Genomic DNA, 12,494 nt, shown 5'->3' with positions numbered 1-12,494 from the left:
TGGGGGGCGTGCAGGAGGCAGCTGATCGGTGTTTCTGGCTCTCTATCCCTCTCCCTTCCTCTCTGTGAAAAATCAGTAAAATATATATTTTTTAAAAAGCCACTGTTCTCAAAACTGCCTGGTACTGGCACAAGAACAGACATATAGACCAATGGAACAGAACAGAAAACCCAGAAGTCAACCCAAGCCATTATGCTCAATAAATATTTGACAAAGGAAGCAAGAGCATACAATGGAGTCAAGACAGTCTCTTCGATAAATGGTGTTGGGAAAATTGGACACATACATGCAAAAAAAAATGAAACTAGACCACCAACATACACCATACACAAAAATAAACTCAAAATGGATGAAGGACTTAAGCATAAGACGGAAAACCATAAAAATCTTAGAAGAATCCATAGACAGCAAAATATCAGACAAAATATTAATAATATCTTTACTGATACAGCTCCTAAGGCAATGGAAACTAAGGAGAAAATAAACAAATGGGACTACATCAAAATAAAAAAACTTCTACACAGCAAAAGAAACCATCAACAAAACAATGAAGTCCACTGCATGGGAGAACATATTTGGCAATGTTATCTCCAATAAGAGTTTAATCTCCAAAATTTACAGGGAACTCATACAACTTAACAAAAGAAAGATAAACAATCCAATCAAATAATGGGCAAAGGACCTCAATAGACACTTTTTGAAAGAGGACCTACAGAAGGCCAAGAGACATATGTAAACATGCTCAAAGTCATTAATCATTCAAGAGATGCAAATCAAAATGACAATGAGATTCCATCTCACATCTGTCACAATAGCTGTCATCAACAAATCAACAAACAAGTGCTGGCAAGGATGCTGAGAAAAAGGAACCCTCTTGCACTGCTGGTGGGAATGCAGACTGGTGCAACCACTGTGGGAAACAGTATGGAGTTTCCTCAAAAAATTAAAAATGGAACTCCCATTTACCCAGTGATCCCACTTCTAGGAAAATATCCCAAGAAATCAGAAATACCAATCAGAATGGATATATGCACCCCTATATTCATAGAAGCACAATTTACAATAGCTAAGATTTGGAAACAGCCTAAGTGCCCATCAGCAGATGAGTGCATTTAAAAAACTGTGGTACGTCTATATAATGGAATACTATGCTGCTGTAAAAAAGAAGGAACTCTTACCATTCACAACAGCATGGATGGACCTGGAGAAGTGAAATAAGTCAGTTGGAGAAAGATAAATATCACATGAGCTTACTCATTTGTAGAACATAATGAACATAAATTGATGAACAAAAACAGATCCAGAGATAGAGAAGCATCGATCAGACCGTCAAACCCCAGAGGGTAAGCAGGGGAGGGTGGGGGTAAGGAGGAGAGATAAACCAAAGGACATGTATGCATGCATATAAGTATAACCAATGGACACAGACACCAGGGGGGTGAGGACATGAGTGGGGAGGGGGAGTAATGGGGGGATAAGAACACATATGTAATACCTTAATCAATAAAGAAAATAAAAATATATATATGCTTAAATATATCAATCTTTTCCAGTATGGTTAATGCATTTTTAGATAGTTACTTAATAAAGTCAAAGTCACAAATATAAAATATATATATATGTGTAAAAATAAAAGTTGTGTGATTGCCCTCTGGTGGTGCTCATTGGTTAGAGCATCAGCCTACACACTGCAGGGTCTTGGGTTTGATTCCTGGTCAAGGGCACTTACCTGGGTTGCAGGTCCAATCCCTGCCCTTGGTTGGGGTGTGTGTGGGATACAACCAATTGATATATCTCTGTCATATCCATGTTTCTCTCTCACTTTCTTCCCTAAAAAAATCAATGGAAAAATACTTTCACTCCTGGGGTGAGGATTTAAAAAAAAAAAAAGCTGTGTGATTTTGTGCAAGTTATCTCAGTGAGTCTCAGTCTTAGTTGTAAAATGGGAATAATTACATAATCGTCTGCAGTCATGTGCTTTTTACAATAAAAAATATATATTTGCTATTTGCTCTTGTCCTGTCCCTGGCATAGAGCTCCTAAATCCTTGGAATTTTGTAAGTGTGAGGAGCCACAAAAGTGTCTTTTGTTTGTTAATGACATGCCCTTTGGAAAGCCTTTAGGTCACCTAAGAATGGCAGCTCATCAGTAAAGAAACCAACCAGTGATTAGAGGGTTGAAACTTTCCATTTCAGTCCCTCTTCTGGGGGAGGGAGGAGAAGGGGGCTGGAGATTGAGTTCAATCACCAATGACCAATGATTTAACCAAGCATGCCTATGTAATGAAGCCTCCCTAAAAACCCAAAAGGACAGAGTTTGGAGAACTTCCTGGTAGATGAACACATGCAGATTTGGGGGAGAGGGCATGGAAGCTCCCTACCCCTTAGCCCATACCTTGCACTATGTAATGAAGCCTCCCTAAAAACCCAAAAGGGGATCTCCTTTGGCCAGATCCCCACCTTTGCTGTCTAGTTTTGGTTTGAGCTGCATCACCATTCCAAGTTGGTGGTAGATAAAGACAGGGAAGGGCTCTTCAGGAATGGACACTTGAACAATAAGGCGGGTTTTAGTGATAAGGTTGTCCAATCTCCCAGGGTGAAACAACTGGGCTTTGAGCACTGGGAGACCAATATGCAGCCACAGTCCAGGGAGCTGACACAGTTTCCTTATAAGTCATATACGCACCTAGTTTAGAGACTACTAGTTCTGCAACATTAAGACAAATAGCAGTCCCCAGCTCCCTGTCTTGCTCTTCTCCTTTTCCCCTTCCCCAGAAAGAATCACTTTCACATCTTTTATTCCTTTTTTTTTAGTATTTAAGGAACTCCAGATGTTGGTACCTTCAACTGGTATATACAGTATAGTGAAGGCGGCTCCGGCCGCTGGAGCAGCGAGAGGCTTGTGGAGGCGCCTCCAGCCAGAGCGAAGGCCTGGGTCCTGAGTGCCTGAGGAAAACCGGTGCCGGCAGCCAGGGGAAGGGAAGGCCTATTGCACAAATCTTTTCGTGCAACAGGCCTCTAGTATATATATAAGGAGTGAGAGATAAAGACAGGGAAGGGCTCTTCAGGAAGGGACACTTGAACAATAAGGCGGGTTTTAGTGATAAGGTTGTCCAATCTCCCAGGGTGAAACAACTGGGCTTTGAGCACTGGGAGACCAATATGCAGCCACAGTCCAGGGAGCTGACACTGTTTCCTGGTATGAACACTGGTCTCATTGGCGGAAGGATCTGGTAACCAGTCTATCTCAACCCCATTTACTATGGAATGACAAGCTCTGGCTGGTTCCTTTCTCTTTCTGAGCCTCAGTTTCCCTCATTTGTCAGAATCCCTCCCCTAGGGATATTTCACACCTTGCTATATAGTTGGGAGGGTTACATGAGATGGAACAGCTATGTCCCTCAGAAAATATACAAGCTCAGGAAGATTTTTATCAATCTACCTATCATGGAGATGATTTAGCACCCACCTCCATATGTAATCCAAAGTAAAAATAATACTGAATCATATTATAGTGTAAGAAGTCCAATACACTCTGGCTTCCCCATGATGAGTATTTCAGTCTTTTATTTGAAATGTTGAATATTGGTTTACTTATTTTAATTTTCTTATAAGTCATATACGCACCTAGTTTAGAGACTACTAGTTCTGCAACATTAAGACAAATAGCAGTCCCCAGCTCCCTGTCTTGCTCTTCTCCTTTTCCCCTTCCCCAGAAAGAATCACTTTCACATCTTTTATTCCTTTTTTTTTTTAGTATTTATCCCCATATGTTTTAATAACATGTTAATATTACTTCTTGGTTCTTCTGTTTGGCAGTATTACCTATTGACTACACACCATGGTTGATTAGAGTTTAATTCTCATTCCCATCACCAGCCTACCAGACATACACACACACATACACACACACACACACACACACACACACACACCCTCTTCCTGACCAATAAAATGGTAACATAATTTTGTTATTGTGATAATCAGGCTCCAAAATGATCCCCAATGTTACACCTTTTTGTATCCATATCTCTAGGTAGGGCTGTCCCACTTTAAGTAAGGCTGACCTGTGTAAGCAACAGTATAAAAATGTTTAATAAAGACAGGATCCAACCCTGCACTTGCATGACTTGGCCTCACTCACCTCACCTTAGCCCAGTCCTGTTGGTCCTATATTTAACATTTTGATGTTCTGTTATTCATGGACTTTTTCCCTTTTATTTTTCTAATATTGCGATAAAATACTCTTTATCCTAATCACTAATTTTTGATGCCCCTTCAAATTGTACACCCAAGGCAAAAAAGCACCTCACTCACATTACCTTAGTCCCAGCCCTAACATATTCTAATAGCCTCTTAAGAAAGGATATGTGGACCCCGGCCAGGTGTGTCCTCCATTACACCAAAAGGTTGTGCGTTCAAATCCCAGTCAGGGCACATGCCTGGGTTGTGGATTCAATTCCTAGTCAGGGCATTTATGGGAGGCAACCGATTGATGTTTCTCTCTCACATTGATGTTTCTCTCTTGCATTCATGTTTCTCTCTCTCTCTCTCTCTCTCTCTCTCTCTCCCCTTTTTTTCTCGACCCCTTCTCTAAAAAAGTCAATAAACATATCCTCAAGTGAGGATGAAAAAAAGAGTGTGTGGAAAGAAAATGTTAATAACTTCATATCTCTATATATCTAATTCTACCCTCACAATGGATTCATAGTTTAACCAGGTATATAATTCCAGGTTGGGAATATTTTGGAATTCCCGTATTTTGGAGATGTTATTCTTATAACGTCCAAAGTCATTGACTTCTGATCCTTTGCTTTACATAGTGGCTTTGATTTTGTAATTTTGTTGGTTATACAGCTCTGTCCTGTTCACAGTAGGACAGGACTCAATTTCACAGTGGAGGACTAAAATAAAAGCTGATTGGAAGTTCTGAGCAGTGGATGGAGTTTGTCAGCTTACAGCTTCATTGTAGTGTGATCTGGTTAAGCTGTTTGTTGAGGAACTCCAGATGTTGGTACCTTCAAGTCTTTCCTCTTGGGTCTTGGTCCACAAAGTCATTAGATACCTGTCCATCTATTCTTCAGTTTCCAAAATGTCATCACCTCCTCTTTTTCTCATCATCTCTGAGGAGTTATGCCTTTAAAAAATCTCTTTATGTGAAGTACAGTATAGGGAATATAGTAAAAAATAGTATAATAACTATGTTTGGTATCAGATGAGTACTAGATTTACCAGGGTGATCACTTCATAAGCTATATAACTGTCTAAACACTATGTTGTACATCTGAAACTACTTAATATTGTGTGTCAACTGTAATTGTAAAAAAATCAAAACAAGCCCTTTAACATCAGTTAAGGCGTCAGGGCAATGCTCGGTGTGTTGCCAGAGTGGTAATGAGATGGAGACACATTATCCACTTTGGCCAAGGGTAAATGAGGAAATCCTAGTCCCAACCTCCTCTCACTTTCAATCATATTGCAAATACTGCATTTGGGGAAAAAAAGTACTGTAGTTTTAGTGAGGCTTAAAAGGAGAGCCAAATATTATGCCTAGTGTCAAAGTATAACCTTTGCTGGGAAGTGCCCTAGGCCTCTGCTTAGCTTTTCTACTGAATTATCCAGCACAGATGGGCCGCTTTAGGGGGTAAATTTGGACCTTTAAGGGAGCAAATACTGCTGGTGCTGGTAGAGGTACAATTTCACTATCAGCCTATTCAGTGCATTCTTCAAGTAATCACTTTGATTATAACAATTATAATTTAACAATTATAACATCTGTTATTTTGTATAGGGAGCACGGGCAAGGCGGATGCTCCCGTACTGGGTCCCCATTGTCTGATCCTCGCCTGCCAACATTCCTCTCAAGGTCAGGCGTGAAGGAGAGACCCACCCACGCCAGTTCAGGAGGAGATGCAAAGATGCGAGGTGGGATGTATCCACGGCCCAAGGCGGTTCAGCGCAAGGCCCTGCGGGACACAACCCGCGACACTTCGGGTTCCCGTTGGTACCCACCTGCGGGTCACCTTTCTCCAGCCCATCTGTGGGTCATCTTTCCTCGGTAAGCCCCCGGGAAATCAGATCTGCGTGTTTCTCACGCGCTGCGGTGCCACCCTTGCCTGGCCCCGCCCGCTCCGCCTGGGCTTCACGTGAAAGCTTTGAACTTCCAACGTCTGATGGTGAGAACCCGAACCCTGCACCACCTAAACGGCTGAGACCAGAAACGGCTGAGATGAGAGGAGGGAAAGAGGCTGAGCACGGGGGTCCCTGGCTGGGAGGGGCTGAGCACGGGGGTCCCTGGCTGGGAGGGGTTTTCAGGGCAGAGCGGGAGAGAAGGAGAAGGAAGTGCAAAGAAGAGTGGCGAGGCCCCAGGAGGGTGAGCAGTGGAGGAGACACTGGCAACCAGAATGGGACTTAGTGAGGACTGCCAGGGGCCAAGGGTAGGGGGATTGGAGGGAACAAATAGGCTAAAGGAAGGCAGAGGAAAGTGAAAGAGAGGATGGAAAGTTGCCTTGGGGAGAGAGAGGACTTAGCAGGAGAGCCAGTGCGCTCTCTGACTGCAGCATTGCGGGTCCCTCACCAGGGACAGGAAAATGCGTGGAGCTGTGGAGCCCAGAGGTAGCGCCTGGGTAAGCCTTGATTCAAATAGGTTTGGAAGACCCCGCAGTGCTCTCACTCCGCAGGGCGAGGACACTGCAGTAACTGTTGGGCTGGGCTGTAACTGTTGTGATCTGGCAAAATGCAAATCACTGTGACAACCCTTACTCCCAGTCACATAACACTTAACCCTTTCTGAGTGCTTCCCCTTGTTCTGATCTCATCCCGGCAACAACACTGGTGATGTCTGAAAATTAAAAAACACTGGTAATGCCTTCAGGTGGTTGAATTTTATGAGCAAAGAAGCTAAATCTCAAGTGAAAGGACCTGCCAGAATCATAAATCAAGGTTGGTTGTGGATCTTATTAAAGCAGGTATTGGCTTAGACTAGAATTAAAATAATTAGAGCAGAATATGACTCCGTGACACAGAGCCCACAAAAAGAATGTCTCCACACTCAAAAATCATTCCCTCCTCATCCATAAAATCCAGGAAGGCAGATGCGCCCCACCCTGGTCCTTGGGTCTCCAGATCCCTCTGCAGCATCTCTGCGAGTCCTCCCTGTGGAGCTCTCTATCGGGCATGTCTTTAACTCGGAATAACAGTCATTTCAGAAAGTGGGAGCTGCCTTAATTGGCTCAGGCTGCTACACCAGAATACCATAGAGCGGACAGTTTATCAACAACATACATTTATTTCTTACAGTTCTGCAGGCTGGGAAGTCCAAGATCAAGGTGCTGGCACGTTTGATGTCTGGTGAGAACCTGCTTCATAGATGGCCACCTTTTTGCTGTAAGCAAGACAAAGGGGCCTTTTCCGGCCTCTTTTATAAAAGGGCACTAATCCCATTCATGAGGGCTCCGCCCGCATAACCTAATCTCCACCCAAAGGCCCCATCTAAAGGGTTAGGTTTTAGCATAAGAATTCAGAAATGAGGGAAGACCGGAGACGCCAGTGTGCAGACCAGGCAGAGCTGGAAAGCACTCACTGCTTAGGGGGTGACAAGTGTGCCCAGGTGAAATGATCACTCCTTGGTTCCTCAGGCGTGAGGTAGTGCTTGCGACAGCCTTCTCATCTCTTAGACTGGCTTACCGGCCCTCCTTTATTATGTTCATGTGTGTTTAACCTTTCTTGTCATCCGTGTCATTTAGGGGTTCATTTAATCTATAGATGCTGAGCCCAAGAGAGGATGGGGGCTCTGGAATAGTGGGTAGGAGCCAGCTACTGAGAGGTCTAAGGGAAGAACTTTCCAGGCAGATGGAATAGGGAGGGAAAGGCTCCAGAGCAGGAATGATCTTCCCAATTTCTGGAACCAGATGATCCCCAAGGCTGGAGCACATAACCAGGAAGTAAAATCAGACCGAGAGGAAGGCAAAGGTCCAACCTCCGTGGGGAGGAGGGGGCTTGCAGGCTGAGGAATGAAATCTGGGCAGTGGTGGGCTGTCAAAGGGATGTCCTCTCAGGGGTCCTAATTTATACTGCAGAACAGCAGAGGGGTGTGCGAGACAACCTGGCTGGGCCTCCTTAATGAAGAAGGCTGACAGAGAAGATGCAGGGTGGACGAGAAAAAATATAAAGTCCGCTAGTTTGCAGCACAGATTGTCAGTGACCTGAGAAACTTTATTAGGAGCCATACTAACCTTTCAAGCCCAGAAAATGAGGGGTGCTTGGGAAGGTATTTGAGACCAAAAACCCGGTTCAAAGCTGCAGACTGCCTTAAGTGACTTCCCTCTGGAGGACTCTGGGGGGGGGGGGGGGGGGGTCCACCTCAGGATGGAGATGCGCCTTGCCATTGTCCTCTCTGTAGGAAAATGGGAAATTGTTTCTATTGTCGGTGGGAGTTTATGACTCACTGGCTCAGGGCTTGTCCTCTAGCATGTATAGTGAGGATATAGAAACAGGGTTTTAACAGATTATCTGTTAGGTATGGTTACACTGAAGGTTAAAGTTCTAAAGGGTAAAAAATATTGGAATGCAGAACCACCTGGCAGATTTCAGGGTCTTAATGAGTTCCTACACAATCCCAGCTTTAACAATTTCACTTGAGAGAAAATGATGACATAAAAACTCTTCTATATTTGTTTCTGAAGACTTGTTTTTAAAGTATTCACCCCTTCTTCCTGGGGTTTCTGTACTATTGCCACCTCATACCAAGCCATCATCCTGTCTCATCCTGATTATTGCAATAACTAATTTCTCTTCCTGCTTCCACACTTGTCTGAGTGAACCTTCTAAACACTAAAGCAGGACTTCTTTTTCCCAGTAATGGTGGGCTAGCTTGCTTGGATGAACCCTCCAGCAGAAAACAACGTGAAAGAGAAAAACTAGCCAAAGTATAGGAAACATTTTCTTAAACTCAATGAAGCGATGATAAATCAATAAGGAATTATCATGCCAAAAATGAAGGGAAGACATAAGAGGGGTAAGGAGGCAGGGCAGTTGCTTTTGCCCTGAAGGCACTTGCATTCTAATTTTCCCCAAACTAGTATCTTTTCTTTGTCATCGAGTTGGGTCCCAGTGTGCAGAGATCAAGCCAGGGGCCGGCAAAGGAAGGTTTCTAATGGGAGACCGGTGAACAGGCTCTAAGGTATCCACTCCTCCCCACCCCAAGTTTAGGGGAAGGGACTGATGACTGTAATCTAACCAAGAGAATGTGGCAATGTGATGGCATGTCGTCCCCAAGACTGTTAGGTTATAAACGTCTCAGTCTTGTTAGTAGACACATGGCAAGGCGCTCAGGGCAGCTTCTGGCAAGCAATTAAAGCCACAGGTTCAAAAATCCCTATGAATCCCAACAAATACTGAGGGAATCAACACCTAGAGTCATCATAATGAAACTGTAGAAAAGCATAAAAACTACTAGCGAGCAGGATACATTATGTTTAAGAAAGAGGCATGATCCATGGGGAGATGCTTAACATTTGTTAAATGAATAAACCATCACGCTATCGTTGGGAGCTTTTCCGCTTACAGCTGTGTGCCGTGTCACTTGACCTCTTTGAAACTCAGTCTCCTAGTCTGCAAAATGTAGATAACAGAACCTATTGTATAAGGACAAGCATCACAGAACACATTGTGTAAGGACTAAATTTATACGAGTTATACATAGAAGACCTAACAGCTCCTACTGTATATTAGGTGCTTCTGTTCTATACAGATTCTCTCCCAAATTTAGGTTTCTAATCTGTTCTATGCACATTCACTCTCTAATCTAGGTCTCCAGTCCAGACCTCCTTCCCAGTTCCAAATATCCATCTTGAAATACTTCTATACCTAAAGCATATTTCATTCTTCCCTTTTTAAACGACTAAAGGCTTCAGAAGCAGGTCCTATTGCAATAACATCTGTTCAGCTGGGGGATGGGGTAGTGAAGAAGCACCTAACTTAGGGTGGACCTGATAATTCCCTGACCTAAACTGCACTCGGCAGTGTTTTCTGAATCTCTGTCATGATAAGAATTACCTGGGCCAGTTGTTAGTAATATGGTTTTGGGGTTCTCTTCCCCTGAACAATATGATTCTTTAGATTCAGGGTAAAGTAGGTTTCAGTTGTTCGTGTGGAAAGACACGAAGGTTATGATGATTACAGCAGCTTTATTAACAGTGCACTTAGGGATAATCTCATTAGTGCTCAAGTTGCAGGCCTTCATTATTTACACATCCTTGTAGTCTCCTTGCTCCTCTGGCTGACACAGCCTGCCATGACGCCCTCCATGGGTGCAGGCTCTTAGGGGGCACACGTGTGATGCTTTAGCCATCACCTACTTCTCTACCTTTTACCCCGTAATCTCCCCTCACCAGAATTTTATTGCTGGGAATCACCAGTAACGTCTCATGTATGTTCTCCCGTGTGCCTGCTCCAGTAGTTCTACAGAGGCTCTGTTGATTGTAGAATCCCTAATCATTAAAAAAACAACCTAACCCTGTATAAATGGCAGATTTCGAAGGAATGTGGAAATCATCTGCACTTATAACGTCAGATATATTTTAAAATATTTCAATGTATTTTGATATTCAATTATATCTGAATAATTATGGGGGGGGATGAATATAATGCACCTACTTTGTTGGCAGGTGCACACATTCACTGTGCTTAGAAATTACCAGCACAGCTTGCATTTCATTATGCATGTACATGGCCCTTGAAGATAATTCTCTCCTCTGCCCTTAACCTGAATCAGAGATTGGTTTGAGGGCATTACTGCTCTCGGCAGAGAGGTTGAAAGGACTCCTGTTAGTGTCCCCTTGCCACTCCAATGTGCAGAGTCTCTAGATTTCACCCAAAGGTTCTTTGGCATGCTTCCTGAGACGCAAGTCTCACAAAGTATAAAGAACTGCCATGTGAGTAAGTTTTTAGAACTCATTGCATCTGCTGTATGGTTCGATTTCTCCATGGTTTGACTAGCTAAATGAGTCAGAGCTGATATTTTTTTCTTGCTCTGATAAACAGTTTGATGAATCCCAGAGACTATTCAAAATCTGGAACCAATGCTAGAAAACCCTCAAAAAAGCAGGAAATCTTGCTATTATTTTCCTGCTTGGCTGTTGTATCCTCCGTGGTTGACAAGTCTCTCAGAGCCGGCAGGGTCTTTTTCTGGGAAGGCTATCCTGCGAATGGAATTTCTAAGGTCCTGTTGAACCATTTTGTGGGGGCAGTGGCTGGCTTACTAGAGTTTGCAAAAGAGGCTGTGTTCTTTGGAGCAAACTCGTTCAGCCATATATGAAAAGGATGTGCTCATCGAGCAACTTCACTTTTCTCCTTCTGCTTCTGCTTAGGGGCTAGTTTTCCTTGCCCCTGAATGAAATCCCAGGTGGGTGTTATATATATATTTTTTATTGATTTCAGAAAGAAAAGGAGGGGGAGAGATATAGAAACATCAATAATGAGAATCATTGATTGGCTGCCTCCTGCATCCCCCCTACTGGGATCAAGCCTGCAACCCAAGCATGTGCCCTGACCCAGAATCCAATCGTGACCTCCTGGTTCATAGGTTGACGCTCAACCACTGCATTACACCGGCTGGGCTCAGGTGGGTTTTATAGCTTTTCCTGACACTAAGAAAAATTAAAAACTCCTCCAGTCAAGTTTAGTCATAAATGTCTCATTTCAGTCATTGAAATATCCAGTGCCATGTAATAGTTAAAACTGAACTTGGGTTAAGGCAATTTCTCCTTTCTCTCTTTCCCTAGCTCAGGCTGATTTGGACTGGAAGCCTGGGTAAGGGGAGTGAGGTGGGGGCTAAAGGGGATGGGCGTGGCATAGCTGGCTTGTTTTCCCACCTAAAGTTTCTACCTCCCTCTACGGTGAGGGTCCTACAGGGCTTGGAGTAATGGTGGGAGGAGAGAAGAACTAGAGGAGGAAAGGTCTTTTTTTAGGGGAACTGTAGCACCTGGTGGTGCTGTTCCAAGATCTTGGTGGGTGTTCACTATGAGTCCTCCTGTTACAGGGCACTTCTTTGGGGCCCTGAGAGATGGCTCCACTGAAAAATTAGGCTCCAACATCTCTGCTGGCTTCCGCATTTAATTCCAATCCTGTTCTGCCCACCAGCCTCTAGTCCACCTAGGAAAACAACCCTCATGCTCATTTTCTCCCCTCCCCATCTGGTCCACCAGGAACATGCTATGCCAGGGGTGGGCAAACTTTTTGACTCGAGGGCCACAATGGGTTCTTAAACTGGACCGGAGGGCCGGAACAAAAGCATGGATGGAGTGTTTGTGTGAACTAATATAAATTCAAAGTAAACATCATTACATAAAAGGGTATGGTCTTTTTTTTTTTTTAGTTTTATTCATTTCAAACGGGCCGGATCCGACCCTCGGGCCGTAGTTTGCCCACGGCTGTGCTATGCTCTTCTGCATTCAGTGGTTTATGCACCACTGACTCCTGCTACTGCCTTTTGCC

This window comes from Myotis yumanensis, unplaced genomic scaffold, assembly GCF_028538775.1.
Source record: "Myotis yumanensis isolate MYYU_CA2020_CCGP unplaced genomic scaffold, mMyoYum1.0.hap1 SCAF_10, whole genome shotgun sequence".
NCBI lineage: Eukaryota > Metazoa > Chordata > Mammalia > Chiroptera > Vespertilionidae > Myotis > Myotis yumanensis.
This window is presented reverse-complemented; position numbering follows the sequence as displayed.